An 18118-nucleotide genomic window follows, 5' to 3' on the forward strand; every position below is an offset into this window, starting at 1 on the left:
TTCTCAAATAACCATTATGATGAGTTTTGTTCCACCCGCTTAAATGATAAAAGTACTTGTGCTGTAAAACCTATTAAGACTGTGTCTGTTCCCCGAATAGTGAGGTCAAAATATAAATATAAATATAATGTAGGATCTAGAAAAAATCTTATCGTAATTAAACCAGAAAAATGTAAAGTAAATGAACAAAAACAATTTTTAAAGTTTGGGCTCATAAATATTAGATCACTCGCACCAAAAGCAGTTATTGTAAATGAAATGATCACAGATAATAGTTTTGATTTACTCTGCTTGACTGAAACCTGGCTAAAACCAAATGATTATTTTGGTCTAAATGAGTCTACTCCACCAAACTACTGTTATAAGCATGAGCCCCGTCAGACTGGTCGTGGCGGGGGTGTTGCAACAATATATAGTGATATTCTCAATGTTACCCAGAAAACAGGATACAGGTTTAACTCTTTTGAAATACTAATGCTAAATGTTACTCTGTCAGACATGCAAAAGAAATCTAATGTATCTCTTGCTCTGGCTACTGTGTATAGACCACCAGGGCCGTATACAGAATTCCTAAAAGAATTTGCAGATTTCCTCTCAGACCTTCTAGTTACAGTTGATAAGGCGCTAATCATGGGAGATTTTAATATTCACGTTGATAATACAAATGATACATTAGGACTTGCGTTTACTGACCTAATAAACTCCTTTGGAGTCAAGCAAAATGTCACCGGGCCCACTCATCGTTTTAATCATACACTAGATTTAATTATATCGCATGGCATCGATCTTACTGCTATAGATATTGTACCTCAAAGTGATGATATTACAGACCATTTCCTCGTATCGTGCATGCTGCGTATAACTGATATTAACTATATGTCGCAGCGATACCGTCTGGGCAGAACTATTGTTCCAGCCACCAAAGACAGATTCGCAAATAACCTGCCTGATCTATCTCAACTGCTATGTGTACCCAAAAATACACATGAACTAGATGAAATGACTGGCAACATGGGCACTATTTTCTCTAATACATTAGAAGCTGTTGCCCCAATCAAATTGAAAAAAGTTAGAGAAAAACGTACTGCACCATGGTATAACAGTAATACTCACTCTCTCAAGAAAGTAACTCGTAGTCTTGAACGCAAATGGAGAAAAACTAACTTAGAAGTTTTTAGAATTGCATGGAAAAACAGTATGTCCAGCTATAGACAGGCTCTAAAAACTGCTAGGGCAGAGCATATACACAAACTCATTGAAAATAACCAAAACAATCCAAGGTTTTTATTTAGCACAGTGGCTAAGTTAACAAATTACCAGACGCCACCTGATTCAAATATTCCACCAACGTTAAATAGTAATGACTTTATGAATTTCTTCACTGATAAAATAGATAACATTAGAAATACAATAGCGAATGTAGATTCTACAGCATCTAACACTTCAGTTTCATCCATCGCACCCAAACATAAACTGCAGTGCTTTACAACCATAGGACAGGAGGAGCTAAATAAACTTATCACTGTATCTAAACTAGAGATGTTCCGATACCCTTTTTCTCTTCCCGATACCGATTCCGATACCTGGGCTCAGGGTATCGGCCGATACCGAGTACTGATCCGATACCTGGGTGTATATCTGTATATACAGCTGTATATACTACTAGCCCTGTGTAAATTGCTAGAATTTTTTTATGGTGTGCTTCAGACAGATCCCTCAATAAAACATGAACAAATACATGGTGAACTACTGTATTTATTACAGTATTTTTATTATCTAACATGAATTTGACAGTATTATTTATTTTCTTATGCAAAAAAGAACTTCAAATGCAGCCAAAAATCTAACACCGCAAACTAAAAAAGGTATTTAAGTTTTACAATATAACTGTATAAAAAAACTGCAACAAATAAGTCTAGGAATATAAAAAAAGATCTATTAATCAGATAATCTCTAACAAGTAAAAAACAAGTAAAAAACAAGCAACCATCTAGGCATAATTATTATTATTATAGAGATGTATTATTATTACTGTAGGCTACAACAGTAGCTTTATATATTGTCAATTTACTCATGTAAACCAAACATTTATTTTAATGGGCTGCCATGAAGATCTTTGAGTGTCTGTGTTTATGATATGACAGTATTCTCAAATGAAACGGTAAATTCTCATGAAGTGACGGTTTATGCGTTCGTGTCCTCATGACACACAGCAGAGACTACAAAACAGCGAGCTCTCACGCATCTGTGCCAGTCACCCACAGAGATGTAGATTTTGCGGGAGTAATATTTAAATAGTATTTTGCAGTTTAATATTCACAGACACTAGTATATATTCGGCTACTGTCTGGAGCCCTGCGTTTTGACTTACACGGAAGCGACTGAACGCAGTTGCCGGTACTGAATATACTCGAGAGTCTGTAACTACCGGTACTACAGAGACATACTGCTAACCACTGATCTATAATATAGTAGGGGCTTCACTGTCTTTTGGCAGTTTAGAATGTGATGAGTGATCCAGTCATATATAGATAAGGGCTGCTAACGCGTTTTCATTTCTTCTTCGCTGCTCTAAACAGGGGTTGCTTGTGGCAACACAGCACAACTTCCTGTGTTTTCAATGCATTTTGAGCAGCGAAGAAGAACCGTGCAGCGGTTAGGCAAAGCTTGCGGTCATAACTAGGTCTTTTTTAAGAAAATGGTATCGGATCGGTATATGGGTTCATGTACTCGCCGATGCCGATGCCAGAATTTGTTGTGGTATCGGAGATATTTCCGATACTAGTATCGGAATCGGAACAACTCTAATCTAAACCAACAACATGTTTATTAGATCCTGTACCCACTAAATTACTGAAAGAGCTGTTACCTGTAGCCGAAGAACCGCTTCTCAATATCATTAACTCGTCGTTATCTTTAGGACACGTCCCAAAACCATTCAAGCTGGCGGTTATCAAGCCTCTTATTAAAAAACCAAAACTAGATCCTAGTGACCTGGCAAATTATAGGCCTATTTCAAATCTTCCATTTATGTCTAAAATTTTAGAAAAAGTTGTGTCTGCTCAATTGAGCACCTTCCTGCATAAAAATGATCTGTATGAAGAATTTCAGTCAGGTTTTAGGCCCCACCATAGCACAGAAACTGCACTTGTTAAAATTACAAATGACCTGCTCCTTGCGTCAGACCAAGGCTGCATCTCATTTCTAGTCTTACTTGATCTTAGTGCTGCGTTCGACACCATAGATCATGACATACTCATAGATCGACTACAAAACTATACAGGTATTCAAGGGCAGGCTCTAAGATGGTTTAGATCCTACCTGTCCGATCGCTACCATTTTGTTTACTTAAATGGGGAGTCATCTCATTTATCATCAGTAAAATATGGAGTGCCACAAGGATCCGTCCTAGGTCCCCTTCTATTTTCAATATACATGTTGCCCCTTGGTAATATTATTAGAAAATACGGAATTAGCTTCCACTGTTATGCTGATGATACTCAGCTATATATATCAACGAGACCAGATGAAACTTCCCAATTATCTAAGCTAACAGAGTGTGTTAAAAATGTAAAAGATTGGATGACAAAGAATTTTCTCCAATTAAATTCGGATAAGACGGAGATATTAATTATTGGACCAAAAAACACTACACAGAATCTTGTAGATTACAATCTGCAACTAGACGGATGTACTGTTACTTCCTCTACAGTCAGAAATCTGGGTGTTATATTAGACAGCAATTTGTCTTTTGAAAATCATATTTCCAATGTTACAAAAATTGCATTCTTCCATCTTAGAAACATTGCCAAGCTACGAAACATGTTATCTGTTTCTGATGCAGAAAAGCTAGTTCATGCATTCATGACCTCTAGACTGGACTATTGTAATGCACTTCTAGGTGGTTGTCCTGCTTCTTCAATAAACAAGCTACAGGTCGTCCAAAATGCAGCAGCTAGAGTCCTTACGAGGTCAAGAAAATATGATCATATTACCCCAATTTTACAGTCTCTGCACTGGCTACCTATTAAGTTCCGCATCAGTTACAAATTATCATTACTTACCTATAAGGCCCTAAATGGTTTAGCTCCAGCGTACCTAACTAGCCTTCTACCACGTTACAACCCATCACGCACCCTAAGGTCACAAAACGCTGGACTTTTGGTAGTTCCTAGGATAGCAAAGTCCACTAAAGGAGGTAGAGCTTTCTCACATTTGGCTCCCAAACTCTGGAATAGCCTTCCTGATAATGTTCGGGGTTCAGACACACTCTCTCTGTTTAAATCTAGATTAAAAACACATCTCTTTCGCCAAGCATTCGAATAATGTATCTTTTTAATTGTGAGTGTAGTTGCATCTGATCAAAGGTGCATTTTTATTCATTAGCTTGGGTTACATAAATTTTACTTTGTTGGATCAGCAGCTATGCTAATGATGTCTGTATTTTGTTTCTATGTTTTGCCACGGGATTCACATCCCGTGGTAACTAGGATTTACACAAGCTCCAGTCTGGATCCAGAACACCTGAGAAGAGATGATGCTGACCCTCAGAGGACCCCAGATGATGCTAACCCTGAATGAACAAACAGAACTAACAATTATTCCTAAATGTGTGACTTAATCATATAATAACTTAATTAATAATATTGATAGTTCATCGTCTAGCTGACTACGTCTTGTATTATTATTATTTTTTAGTTTTTCTAAAATCCTGTCAAATGTGCACAAACTACTAGCTACTACTAAATATTGTAGAAACATAATTTTCTGTAAAGTTGCTTTGTAACGATTTGTTTTGTAAAAAGCGCTATACAAATAAACTTGAATTGAATTGAATTGAGTTCCCTTTCATGGGAACTTCGAATTGCATCCTCTAGGGGTCACTATGAGGGAACACCTTATCTTGACCCGTGTCTGAAGCATACATTCAAAAACACCAACAATACAAGCCCATGATGTCACTACCGGGTGCATATAGTATAAATATGAGCTAGAAAAAAAAACACGTCATCCTCTTCTTTGTCTTCACTGACTATTTTGTTTGAAGCGTGGATTTCTGCGGTAAGAGCGATCTTTATTCCTTAAACATTACGGCGAGCACAAACAATGCATTTAGAGGATGTGTGCATCCGTGTTGTTGTTATATGACACCTAATGACACACATCTTTTGATTGGTTGAGGAGCACACACGCGATGTCCTCAAGGGGGTAGTGTTTACTGCGAGTGCTTTCCAATGGAAAATCTCCACTCTCGTTTGTCTCTCTTTTCTAGGAAACAGGGGCAGCCATCTGAACCCCCGGGTTCAGAACCCGCCACTGCTAAGTCACAGAGGAGAATGAGCTTGTGAGGTTCTCAGGTGGATCTGGCCGATGAGTTTAAAGAGGGGCTTTCCCTCTCACACTCATCAGCTGTGGATGAGAGTGAGCCACTGGAGGATGATGTGATTTCATTAACATCATCTGATCCAGGGGCCAGTGCTCTGCTGGGTATCACCAGCTGCTAAAATTCAAATACGTGTTCGCTGGCTGGCACTGAGCCAGAGACATACACGTTATTACAGCTCTGCATTATAACAACACTCACCTTCATATTGAGGGTTATTACTTACTGCTAGACGTTCCAGCATTGGAACAAGCTGTAGGTTGAGCCCCCCTCTCGATTGGAGCTGGGTGTTTGCTCCCTCAGCTAGTTATTACTTCTAGCCATTCCAGCGTTATACCATAGATCGGGTTGATGACTTCAAACATATTGTTCTTGGGATGTACCATTTCCATTTATGGGCTGCTCTTTCAGAGTGCCACGAGGGCCCCTTATAACGGTAGCTTTAAAATCCATGTTATGGTAAGTGTGCACGTGAAGTCTTTTTTTACACTTTCTAAAATCTACACCATGTTAAGTTTGCATGCTAGTACTTTGCGTTCTTTAAAAAATCCTGTATGTTGAGGGCTTTGCACGGCAAATTCGTGCCCTTTCTGAAGTTGGTTAAAGCCCCAGTTCAACCTTGGGCACTACTCCACCTATGTATCCTCTGGATACCTACTTTAACAGACTGTTACTACCAGGGGTCTGCTGAGACAGTTCCTTCAACAAGCTCATGTAGAGCAAGCAGTAGTCTCTGTGTGATAGGCCAAGATTAGTATGATGCTAGGCTCTTGGTCATATCTCCTTAAAGGAATCTATTTCTGATTCCATGCCTTGAGCTTTCATGGTTCCCTGAGTATGGAATGAGACACTGCATCCTCTAGGTTTCCTGCAATGCTTCGGACACAAGCTTCAGACGAAGAAGTGGATGACGTGTTCTCCCGACACCAATTTATATCGGTAGAGACATCATGGGCTGCCAATGTGTTGTTGGTGTTTTTGATTGTATGCTTCAGACACGGGTCACAATGAGGCATTCCCCCATAATGACCCCTAGAGGATGCAGGGTCTCATTCCCTAGACGCTTTCAAATAATGTTTGAAAATATTTGTATAAATAATATGCATTCATTAAAACATAGCAGTGCTTTATTCTTCATGATCTTGAGATTATTTCAGCTCTGTTAATGAACAAAATGGCATCTATACAGTAATCCAAAACCACTGTTCTAATACTTTTTTGGGAAGATTAATAATAGCAAGCAGTACAATTACTTCACCCTTACTGTCAGCAAACAGAATTACTAAAATGACAACTAAAATTGTGTTTTCACATACGAGTCAAATTGTTTACCAATGAATTTATGAATGGTTTCCTTGTACTTCTCTCTTCATATTAAGCTGGGATTTAAAAATGTATTTTAAATAAATAAATATCAAGGACTGCATTACAGAAAATCCCTTTCTGTCAGTAATAAACAACAGAGGATGTCACAGATTTTTAAGACTATTTTGGATCTTTGTAATACTGGCTTTAAACACAGTTTTGGAATAAAAATATCTTAACCAAGACAAAACCAACAAAACAAATGGTTTAAAAAATAAAAAATTTAAATGTGAAATTCTCATGAGATTCTTTTTGGTTGCTCAAATGAGAGGGAAAAAAATGCTGTGCTTCATGTAAATAATAATAAAAGCAAATCATTTCAGTGTAGATAAAAATCAAAATAAGGTCAATCGGTTTTTAGACTTATCTGGAAACTGAAAATAAACATTGGAAGCTGTGTACTTTAATGAACCCTAAGAGAGGCTTACTGCACATGATCGCCCAAAAGGGGATTTCAGAAGTCCTGAGTCTGACCTACAATCATTGGGACCATCCATTTGCTTTCTCTCAAACACTTGTCTCCAAGCAAAGATAACACACTAATCTAGCGATCACAGTCGTAATCAGAACGCATGTCCACATTTCCATCACCATATGGACATGAACTATTCTGAGACTCCCCTCGATCTCCCTGTCATGAATGAAGAACTCAAACCCGAGGGACCTTTTGCTGGCTCAGTTGTGATCAGGTGCTTTCACTTTACAGAGAAGCCATCTGAGAAAAGGGCAAACAGACATTCTCGCTAATCAATTTTCAAGGATTAGCAATTGACAAGGTTAGTGCCAATGATAAATGCATACACAACCTTTTGCACCTGATCCAGTCCTCTTAGCACTCCATCTGGGTTCAGATTAATAATAGCTAAGCAGATCAATAATGGCAAGCTATGAGGGTTTGTGAAGATGTGACTAGGCTCTTGAAAAAGGTTCCAAAAGGTGTTTTTTTTTTTTTTTTTTTTTTTTTTTTTTTTTTTTGTTAAGAACCTTTAAGAAAATTGTTCTTAAAAGAACCATTTTCTTAGTGAAGAACATTATAATAATATAAAGAACCCATTTCCACTATAAAGAACCTTCAGTGCAAAGAAAATATCACATGGATATTAAAGGTTCCTAATGAAATAATAAACACAACAAAGTACCTTCATTTTTAAGAAGTGAGCATATTTTTGCTCTTCATTGCAAGTGCTTATTGCATACTGAGTGCTCATCAAAAAAAAAAAAAATTATGCATTACAAAGAAGCATCAGGAGAGTGTAAGTAAGGTAGAAAGAAAGAGAGAGAAGAAAATAGATTTCAAGAGTATTAGAGAAACACCCCATTTATTAAAAGGTTCACATTTTAAAAGTGCCATTTTTATCTCTTCTGTGAGTTCTGGAGAAGAAGCACCAGCTACTACACAAAACCGCTTTCCTCCACTTCTCAGTGCTGTATTTATTTAGTTTTAGCATAATTCCTCCTACCAGACCCTGTAATTGTGCCTTTTTCTTTTATTTGTGTGTGCCTTGCTGCCGGCAGTGAATTAACATGGCTTAACCATGTTTTGTTTGTAATTAGAAGCGGGCGCAATGAAGTGCTGTAGGGTTTCGATGTTAGTGGCAGGCGATTACCTGCCCTCTCAAAGTGACTTCCTAAACATCTGTGAGGATTAGAGTAGAGGGGAAGCCATCAAATGGAAAAGCAGATGGCTGTCAAGGGACACTCGGCACAGAAACCAATATTTTGATAGTTTGTTTTAATTTGCCAATCACATAGGTCCATAAGGGAATTTAAAGAGAGGTTTTTGCCACTCACTAATCTCAAAGTAAACTAGAGAAGAAAGAAATTGCTGCAGGTCACAACCTCAAAGATGCTCTGCAAAGTCATAAGATACATCAAGTAAAAAAACTTTTTATAGCGATTTGGTTCTCAATACTGTAGTAACAGGTCAATGACAAGAGTCAATTTTTTTCACAGATATCAAATGTCAAATTATTATTTCAAGAGACTTGGCAAAGTCATTGGGGTCGGCAGGGGTTCATTCAATGGAATCATTTCTTGTTCTATGTTGTCTTTCAGCATGTTTGTTACACCACGTGATATGACTTAGGAGCCATCGGTTTTGAAATAGTATTGAACGGTTCTGAGGATAAAAAAAATTATAATAATGAAAGACTATGCCAAACAAGTTTTATTCTATTAAAGTTGTGATTTAAGTGAAGTAGCGCTAGATCTTTTCTTAAATTTTGTGACAAATCAGTGAAAAATTATCTGAATACCAGCTTGACTGTAAAACAGTTCAGCATACGTCACCAGAGAGAATCTGTCAGCTCACTGGAAGATCAAGTTAAGACAAATTAACAAATAATAACAAAAACATTTAAAAATAATACTTAAAAATGCAAGGATTAATTGTTCAAATAAGATCTATAACACGCATTTATAAAACTGAAATTTCATTTCATGCAAACATTAATGAGGCTTTTTAACGACGCTCAAGAAATAACAAAAGAAAACTAACAAAAACGTTCTTCACAGTAAAGGTGTATTGAAATTGCTGTACAATTTCCACTTTTAATTTATTTTCTAACAGAAAAAAAATGCTTGTCAATTACCTTTATACGGCTATGACGATATCAAACTGCAATGAAGCTTCACAGAGAAATGAAAGGCTACAGAACTTTTGCAGTTACTCTGCTAACCTTGGATGAACATACAAAATATATAAAGCATTTCTATAGAGTTCAGAGAGAGAAGCAGGACAGTTGAACAGAAAAAGAGAAACACAAGGACAGAGTGAGACAAAAAAGAGATCTTATAAGAGATAAAGGGTGTGATGCAGAGCAGTGACATGTGGAATGATGTAAAGCCCTTCATTTCACAGATTTTCCTCTTCAAAGTATGTTGTTTCATTGATTGGTCCAATGTATTGACTGAAACATTGAGCTGTTACACACAGACTGGTGCAAGGTTTCTCTTTGATATGTACCTGCGATCATAAAAGCAACAAGTATTTGATGAGGTGAGGAGAAGCTTCAAAACTCTATCTGAAGAAGTTGAAAGGGAATCAAAATCACCAATGTTTGATTTGAGCCAACTAACACACTCAAAGCACAGCAAGTCCTGAATTACATGTCAAAAAAAAAAAAAAAAAAAAGACATTGCACTGTAACATTGTTCTCTAAAAAAGAAAAAAAAAACATAACCTTTGTTTGTGACAGTCATCTTGGTCAGCTAGAGTCGAATAGATATTTGTACACAGGATTTTTTTTCTATTAACCTAGCGACATGCAAAATGATAGTCCAAATTCCTCTTTCAACCACTGAAATGGGAAAATTTGTTTCAGTGTGATCGGTTTTGGGAGGACTTACACAAACAAATGCCTGTTGCCATCAGATAAGATGGATAGGAGAACTGCCACCCACCTCTTTGGGGGTATAAATGGGGGTACCAACAACAGGCCCTGAGGAGAGGAATACTTCTCAGTCAATATGTGGTAGGAAAGTGGAGAGAAAGTGGTTTAGTCCATTTGTATTCAATAAGGGGAATAGAAGAGGGTGAGGTTGTGACATTGACTACCAAAATGTTGGCGGGCCATGTCACAATTTTTTTTTTTAAATACTACATATAATTTACTCCTCAAACTTAACAATGGTTAGTTCACCCAAAAATGAAAATTAGCAGTTGAATTACTCAATATATGATTATATGATTTTCTTCTTTCAGACAAATACAATCAGAGTGTGTATATATATATTGTCACGGGAGGAGCACAAGACAGACACAGTGGGCGTGGCGTCAGGCCTCGGAGAGGCTTTTATTAACAGAAATCATAAAACAAAGGGAATAAAAGTGGCCAAAGGGGGAAAGTGTCCAAAATAACAGGGAATCTGGTGTCCTCGTCGTGCTGCGGGATTTGTGTAGGTCGGGCAGTGTTCATCGAGGAAGGGTCCAGGTAAGGGGCGGAGTCCGGCGGCCGCACGCGCTCCCCTCCTTGGTCCGGGGCGCGAGGGGCGGCGGCTTCATCTAGCGGCCACATCTCTCTCGTCGGCCGCGGCGCTGGTAGGGGATGGACGGCCCGGCATCCTGGCCCGTCGGCCGTGTATACGGGTGCGGTTCCCTTCCGGATCGCGGGTCCGGCAGCTCACGTCTTGGTGGCGCGGGAGTCCCTCAACGCACCCTTCCTGGACCCATGAGGACACCAGTGTGCATGCACGGGGAAGAGACCGGTCTCCTGAGGAGAGGCGCGTTGGGCTTTTAAACAGCGGCGGTAATGAGGCTCCACTTCCTTCAGGTGTGCCCCATCACACGCCGCCAGCCCTGACTCGTCCAGCGCCCCTCCTCTCACACACCCACTCCAGTCGGGAGCCTGGTGAAGGGCGGCGATTTAGGACGGGGTGCCGGTGACAATCAGGGAGGAGGCAGCTGACTCGTCACATTCCCCCTCCCAAGCGACATCCCCGTCCCCAGGGCGCCACCCACACGGGAGTGCTACCATCCTCAACCAGGCTCCAAACGGTCGGAGTGGGCGGGGCTTCCTCTCCGGGCGGTCCTCCCTCTCGCAGCGCACCAGAACAGGGACAGAGAAACCGGGTTTTAGTGACAGCCTCAACCAACCACAGGGTAAAATGACAATGGAAAAGTCACTTACCCCTTGTGTGGCTGGGAGGCTGTCCCCAGTTTTCCTCCGTCCCAGTCTGGGTTCTCACGAACGTTTGCAAGCGAGAGGGGGTGACGTCACCAGACGTTTCCCAACTGCGCTGTCTAGGCTCCGCCTGCCCGCATTCTCCACCAGTGTCACGGGAGGAGCACAAGACAGACACAGTGGGCGTGGCGTCAGGCCTCGGAGAGGCTTTTATTAACAGAAATCATAAAACAAAGGGAATAAAAGTGGCCAAAGGGGGAAAGTGTCCAAAATAACAGGGAATCTGGTGTCCTCGTCGTGCTGCGGGATTTGTGTAGGTCGGGCAGTGTTCATCGAGGAAGGGTCCAGGTAAGGGGCGGAGTCCGGCGGCCGCACGCGCTCCCCTCCTTGGTCCGGGGCGCGAGGGGCGGCGGCTTCATCTAGCGGCCACATCTCTCTCGTCGGCCGCGGCGCTGGTAGGGGATGGACGGCCCGGCATCCTGGCCCGTCGGCCGTGTATACGGGTGCGGTTCCCTTCCGGATCGCGGGTCCGGCAGCTCACGTCTTGGTGGCGCGGGAGTCCCTCAACGCACCCTTCCTGGACCCATGAGGACACCAGTGTGCATGCACGGGGAAGAGACCGGTCTCCTGAGGAGAGGCGCGTTGGGCTTTTAAACAGCGGCGGTAATGAGGCTCCACTTCCTTCAGGTGTGCCCCATCACACGCCGCCAGCCCTGACTCGTCCAGCGCCCCTCCTCTCACACACCCACTCCAGTCGGGAGCCTGGTGAAGGGCGGCGATTTAGGACGGGGTGCCGGTGACAATCAGGGAGGAGGCAGCTGACTCGTCACAATATATATATAAATAATAATAATTCTTTCAGGCCATTTAATTACAATAATCGGATGTTTATTTCATCAGTCCAAAAGAAGTGAAATAATGGCAAAAATATGTCACACGGTGCTGGGGGTTGAACAAAGGTGTCCCGGAGCAAATTGATGCATTTTTGTAAGACAAATATCCATATTTAAAACGAAACAATCACTTTAATGTAGCTTGCTCAAACAGTTGTACACGGAAGCAGTTCCTGAAGGATGACATAAGATGTCGGCGCTGTGCATGGGCTGCTGAGTCTCGTGAAAACCAAACTTTTTTAACAGGAGCAAAGGAAGCAATGTTTCCTTACTCAAGCAAAGGAAAAACAGTATCCTCTTGGCTTATATCGAAATCCTACAACATTCTTCTTTACAAATCCTAATTTGTGCGTAAGTTACTTCGAAGGGGCACATGCGCACAGCCGTCCTCATATGTCACCCTCTCGGGGCTGCTTTTGTGTACAACTGTTGGCGCAAGCTATATAGATTAAAGTGATAATTAGGTTGTAAATATGATTATTTTTCTTACATAAACGCAATAGCCTTTGTTTACCCTTCAGAGGCACTATCTTATTAAGATACAAATTAATGCAAGGCTGAAAGTTCAACTATCTGGTGTCATGTTTGGGCTGTAACTGGCATAATGCCCATGTTATACTGAAAATGAAAAGCCAATAATGCAGACCTACAACTCTAAAATCCACTTATTAACAATGCAAATGATTTCCACACAGGAGAAAGGGTGTGCCAAACAAGGGGTCAAGGTTAAGCCTAGGGTTGGGTATCGTATGAATTTGATCAATTCAGATTAAATTCCAATGAGATTAAAAAATGATATCAAACAATTTTCCTGTCTCTCTTTTTTGCAAACTAATTCTTGGACCTAAATACAATGAACAAAAATCACAGGCTACATAAAAGTCATAACTAATAGAACTCCATGATTTTCTTTTTTCCCCAATGGAAGTTGTTCTCTCAAAAAAATAATAATAATAATAATACAATTATGAATTATCACATGAATAAATTATTTAAAGACTCACTCAAGAGACTTGTTTCATTACAGGAACATCACCAGCAACTGATCACAACATTGATTGAACATGTCAAAGGTTGAAGAATGAAACAGACAAAACAATATAATTTAGGAATAGAATTACTTTGGTGTTTGAATCGTCTTCACGAACTTTAACAATCTATTAAATTAAAGTGCTATTTCATGTTGGTGGCGACACCTCTTTTGCAACATGTTAAGCTCTCACAGATATTATACTTTGCTTTTTTGGCATCTGATCGCAAATGTAGGCAAACTTTGGAGTGATTAGATTAGCGAGCAAGGTCCTGGAAGATTGCTAGGTCCAGTCCTCACAGATGAAAAAAAAAATAAACACATAGGAATCAATAGGCAGAATCTAAATTTTTATTTGACAACAAGTATCCGATTCCGTAAGTATCCGATTCTAGAATCAGAATCGATTTTCAATTCCCAACCCTAGTTAGGCCACTGGTAGATACCGCATCTACACCATCTGGATCCAAAAAGAGTATTTTTCTATTGACAGCCTTTTAAAAGAGCACTGTATTCAGAAGTAATAGATTTTCAAGAGTGAACTAAACCAGACCCTCTGCAGCAGGACTTTATCCATTTTTCATGGTTTATTTTAATCTGTACAGATTGACATCATTTCCACATTACTAAAATCTTAAACATCCATGACGTCACACACTGACAGAAAAATAAATAAATAAAATCATCCAGAATGATACATATGCTGTAAATACTGTACAGAGTTTGTTTGTCCACACTCACATGTATTGGTGTCAGTGTATTGTATTTAGTAAACCCAGTTGTTTCACTACATCCTTTGTTTGTTATTGCCGCCCAGCACAAAATAAAAAAAATATATATATAAAATTGAATCATACATCCTCATAACCCCCCAAAAATCTTTGTTCAAGGATGTTGAAACAGAATTGTCTACTTTCCAACTGCAATGTTGCCTAGCAAAACCCCTTGGAGACCCCATCAAACTTATCACCAAAACCATGTGGAAGGTAAATATCTCTAACCAAGCCTCTATCCTGAGACCTTGGCATTACTTTGTACTGAGAGAATATGATGATCTAATGTACTTTGATGAAAGTGTGATAGCAACAGTGTACTTTACTAAAGAAACAAGTCATCTTTGTATTACAATGCTACACATTACTTTGCAAAAGCTACATACAGTTAAGTCACTTGCATTTATCTATCCTATACATTCTGTTGTTTTCTTGTTTCTAATTTAACTGATATTGCAATCTCATGCAGTTCTTAATTACTTGAATGTGTCTAATTTGAAGAAATAATTTGTATTCATTTGTATAATCTTTTTATGTTTTATGTTATACAAATGTTAATTTGTCTTACAAACACACTTGTCAGCTTTATTTTTAGGAAGGACAGTTATACTGGCAGTAATTTCCAGTGATATCGCTGTGGCTTTCTCCAGCTCTCATGCTGACTTTTCCTTAAAAATTATTTTTGTACTATACACATTGTTGTGTATGTGCATATCTTGTTGTAATATAATCGATTTTATACTAATACTACTACCGGTAATTTGGTGTCTCTTACACCAAAACCTAAATTAATATTCATCTGGAAAATATTAGAATAGCAGAAGACAGTCATACAGCTGTCACTCATAAAAACCACAGAAGCAAAACTGTCTAATGTCAGACTCAGCTATAAATAAACCCTATTCTGTGATGCTTTACATTTTTAACTTCTTTGGAAGCTATTCTACATGACAAAATCACAGAAAGTTGTGCTTCAGGACTGTTTGATTTAAATTCAATAAGTGTGTCGTAAATACCTTAACCTAACTTCTAAAGACTGGTCAGAAAAAGCAGGAATCAAAGAATGACTGTCTGTTTTCAAGAAGCTCCAGTTCATCACTAAATGATAAAGAGCCTCTCAGGAATATCTATTTATGAAGACAAGATGGGACATTTAACAAAAATAAAGTCATTTGCAGCTTTTGCTAAGTGTTATTCAATAAAGTGTTGGAGAATTTAGTAAATGCAAGTAAACTGAATTCCTTCCAATTTATTTGAATATAAGAATCACATTTTTCTCTCTCTTTCATTGTTCTCATGCTGTGAAGACTCACACACCTTCTTCATTAAAGTGATACTTCACCCAATAATGAAAATGTTGTCATTATTTACTCATCCTCATGTCGTTCCAAACCTATAAGAGTTTCTTTATTATGCTGAACATAAAAGAAGATATTTCAAAGAATGCTGGTAATAAAACCGTTGATGGTCTCCACTGATTTGCATTGTACTTCTTTCCCTACTATGGAAGTCAATGGAGACCAACAACTGTTTGGTTCTCTAAAATTGTTCAAAGTATCTTCTATTGTGTTCCACAAAAGAAAGAAAAGTATACAGGTTTGGAACATTGGTCATTTTTGGGTGAAGTACTCCTTTTAAGTGATGTGTAACCAAACGTCACAAAATAAATTGGTGTCACGTATGCAAATAACTACATACACGCAGGTATTCCAAATGGCTTTGCTGCTCAGCACTAGCTGACTCATCACAAACTAATTGTTCTTACTTACCATTTACACTTTGCCTTTAGAGCAACTATAGACATTCTCTCAAAATGGAAGTCAGGCAATTGATATATAATTGCCCTCATTTTGCAAAGGAGACTTGTAGTCATCACACATGTATTTTTTTCACCTCACTAAACCTTAGTGCGGATCTTTCTTAAGATGGAAAGATGAGCATTTTAAATAAGAAATTGAATTTATGAATCTAAGGCATTGCCATGGTTAGATGAGGACTAGTCAAATTACATGCATCCATACAAACCCTTATCCACTTTCTGTAACTCTATAGTTCTTCATCTCAACAAGAGAGAGAGCAGGAGACTGCGAGACTGGCAGGATCTCAGTAGAGGGAATAATCAAGGGCCATCAAATGCTCAGAGATGAAAGGCCAAGAAATGTGGGTACAGACAGAAAGAAAAAAAATCCTTTGACAGAGAAAGCAAGGGAAATCATGTCGTGTCGCCCTGCCAGCATAATGGTATGGGTGTGCAACTCATCAGTCTCACTGGAGTTCTCCAACGGAAGTTTCTTTAGGAGGAGACAATCAATAAAGGCAATATGATATTTGATTTGTTTGGCATCAATCACTGCCCAAACAACTACAGTACATAAACCATGCAAATAGTAAACTGGAGTCAATTTAAAAGATAAGAACATAGCTGATTGGAATTGTAGGAGTTGAAACCGATGCAATGCACAATGTACAAATGAAAGGAACCTAAAAAATGTGATGTGCACGAAAATAGCACAAGCTGCAAATAAGGGGGGGTAAAAAGTCAAGCGGTAAAAACTAGAAGTCAGGGAGGTCAGAATACTGACATTATTTTAGCTGTGAGTGAAATATATATATTTTCCAGTATGACCAAACTCAGTCTTACCACACAGCAGACTCTGTCATTTTAAGGTTCGGTTCTGTCCACTGCTTCTGGAAATGTTCGCTCTGTTCTTGACTCTAGAATGCACTGGGTGGGCCACCATCAGTAACTACATCCAATGTTTGAGGACTTGCATTTGTCAAAAAGGGTCATTTATGAGACTTGACCTGCAATTACAGAAACAGGTGTTATATAATAATGCTGTACACCTGGTAGCCCAAGGCTCAATTATGTTCAGTACTGACATACCAGCAGCAAACTATGTCCACAATAAACCTGTAGTAGTATAGCTGAATTGAATGTCATCATACATCTAGAAATATGATATATGAAGAAAATGTTCACACTTTTAGTTAGCAGCTAGAAGAGACTGAATATGTCTGCACAGTAATGTAAGTTACTGCCAGTGACAAGATAGCAATGCTGCATTTTTAGCAACTCAGAAAAACATGATCCTGTATGTACAATTCAAAGAACGTGTGAAAACATTCACAAAAGAAATAAATAAATAACAGCCCATCAAGTTCCTGTAAATTTAATAGCCTAATATGTGTCAATACTGAAAGTAAATGATGGACAGACAGATTAAGTTAATTAGGAAAAACAAAACAGCATCAACATTCAACAAGTTAACTCATCATGAAAAAAAAAATGTAAACTATGTCTGGGAAATGAATACAACAGATGAAAAACAAAAGCTGATACCTGTGGAACTTTACAAATGCGTTTACATTCCCACCGCGTCGTCATTCTCATCTCAACACCTGCACGTGGACATGCACTTGCTTACTAGATCTGACAAGCCTCAACAAAAGATTCCGGCAACTTTGAAAAACAAGCCCTGCGAGCGATTTTTTCATATTTCCTTCGCCGAATTTGTTCAAAACGGTTTTATTATGATATAGTGACCTGCTTCTTCCAAAGTCCCGACTTCAGGGGCTCTGCAGACATTCTAACTTCGCGAATCGGTTCTTTAGAACAGTTCGTTTAAAAAGCAATCAACTACTTTAATTCCTTATGTCCCTACATAATCCGTCGGCATGTGCACATGTTGCCATAATCTGCGTGTAAATGCGCGAGATTGGTGATTTGTCATTGCCACTTCTTTCTGTTTCATTACTACAGCTCATTTAGCCGACAATAGGCTTGAAACTTTAAGGACCTGTTCGAAAGAGCCGGTTCTCGTTCCACTGAGTGAGTTGATTGGTTTTGCTTCCCATCCAATTCGAACTGATTCAGTTCGACTGATGAACGAATCGTTTATAGGCTAATTTACGATCTCATTTCTCTTTTCTTAATTCAAAGTTGATCTATAGACGAATATGTTATTTAAAGTTATGTTAATCCGAAAGCAATGAAAACTATACATTTTGTGTTAGATGTATGTAGGCTATTACACTTTTTACATTAGTTC

At 39.0% G+C, this 18118-nt stretch overlaps 1 protein-coding gene across 1 annotated transcript in view; it reads right to left on the reverse strand.

Moving 5' to 3' along the window:
* The window catches only part of si:ch211-186j3.6 (neural-cadherin), a 298085-nt gene extending 280424 nt beyond the window's left edge, over positions 1–17661 (reverse strand). Inside the window, exons 1-2 of the mRNA XM_052561240.1 lie at positions 17410–17661; positions 16708–16871 (exon numbers count right to left, since the gene is read on the reverse strand). The gene's annotated coding sequence lies outside the window, so the exon portion shown is untranslated. The remainder of the gene's footprint in view (positions 1–16707; positions 16872–17409) is intronic.
* Between the last annotated feature and the right edge of the window lie 457 nt (positions 17662–18118).

Source organism: Carassius gibelio, chromosome B7 (genome assembly GCF_023724105.1).
Source record: "Carassius gibelio isolate Cgi1373 ecotype wild population from Czech Republic chromosome B7, carGib1.2-hapl.c, whole genome shotgun sequence".
In the NCBI taxonomy this organism is placed as follows: Eukaryota; Metazoa; Chordata; class Actinopteri; order Cypriniformes; family Cyprinidae; genus Carassius; species Carassius gibelio.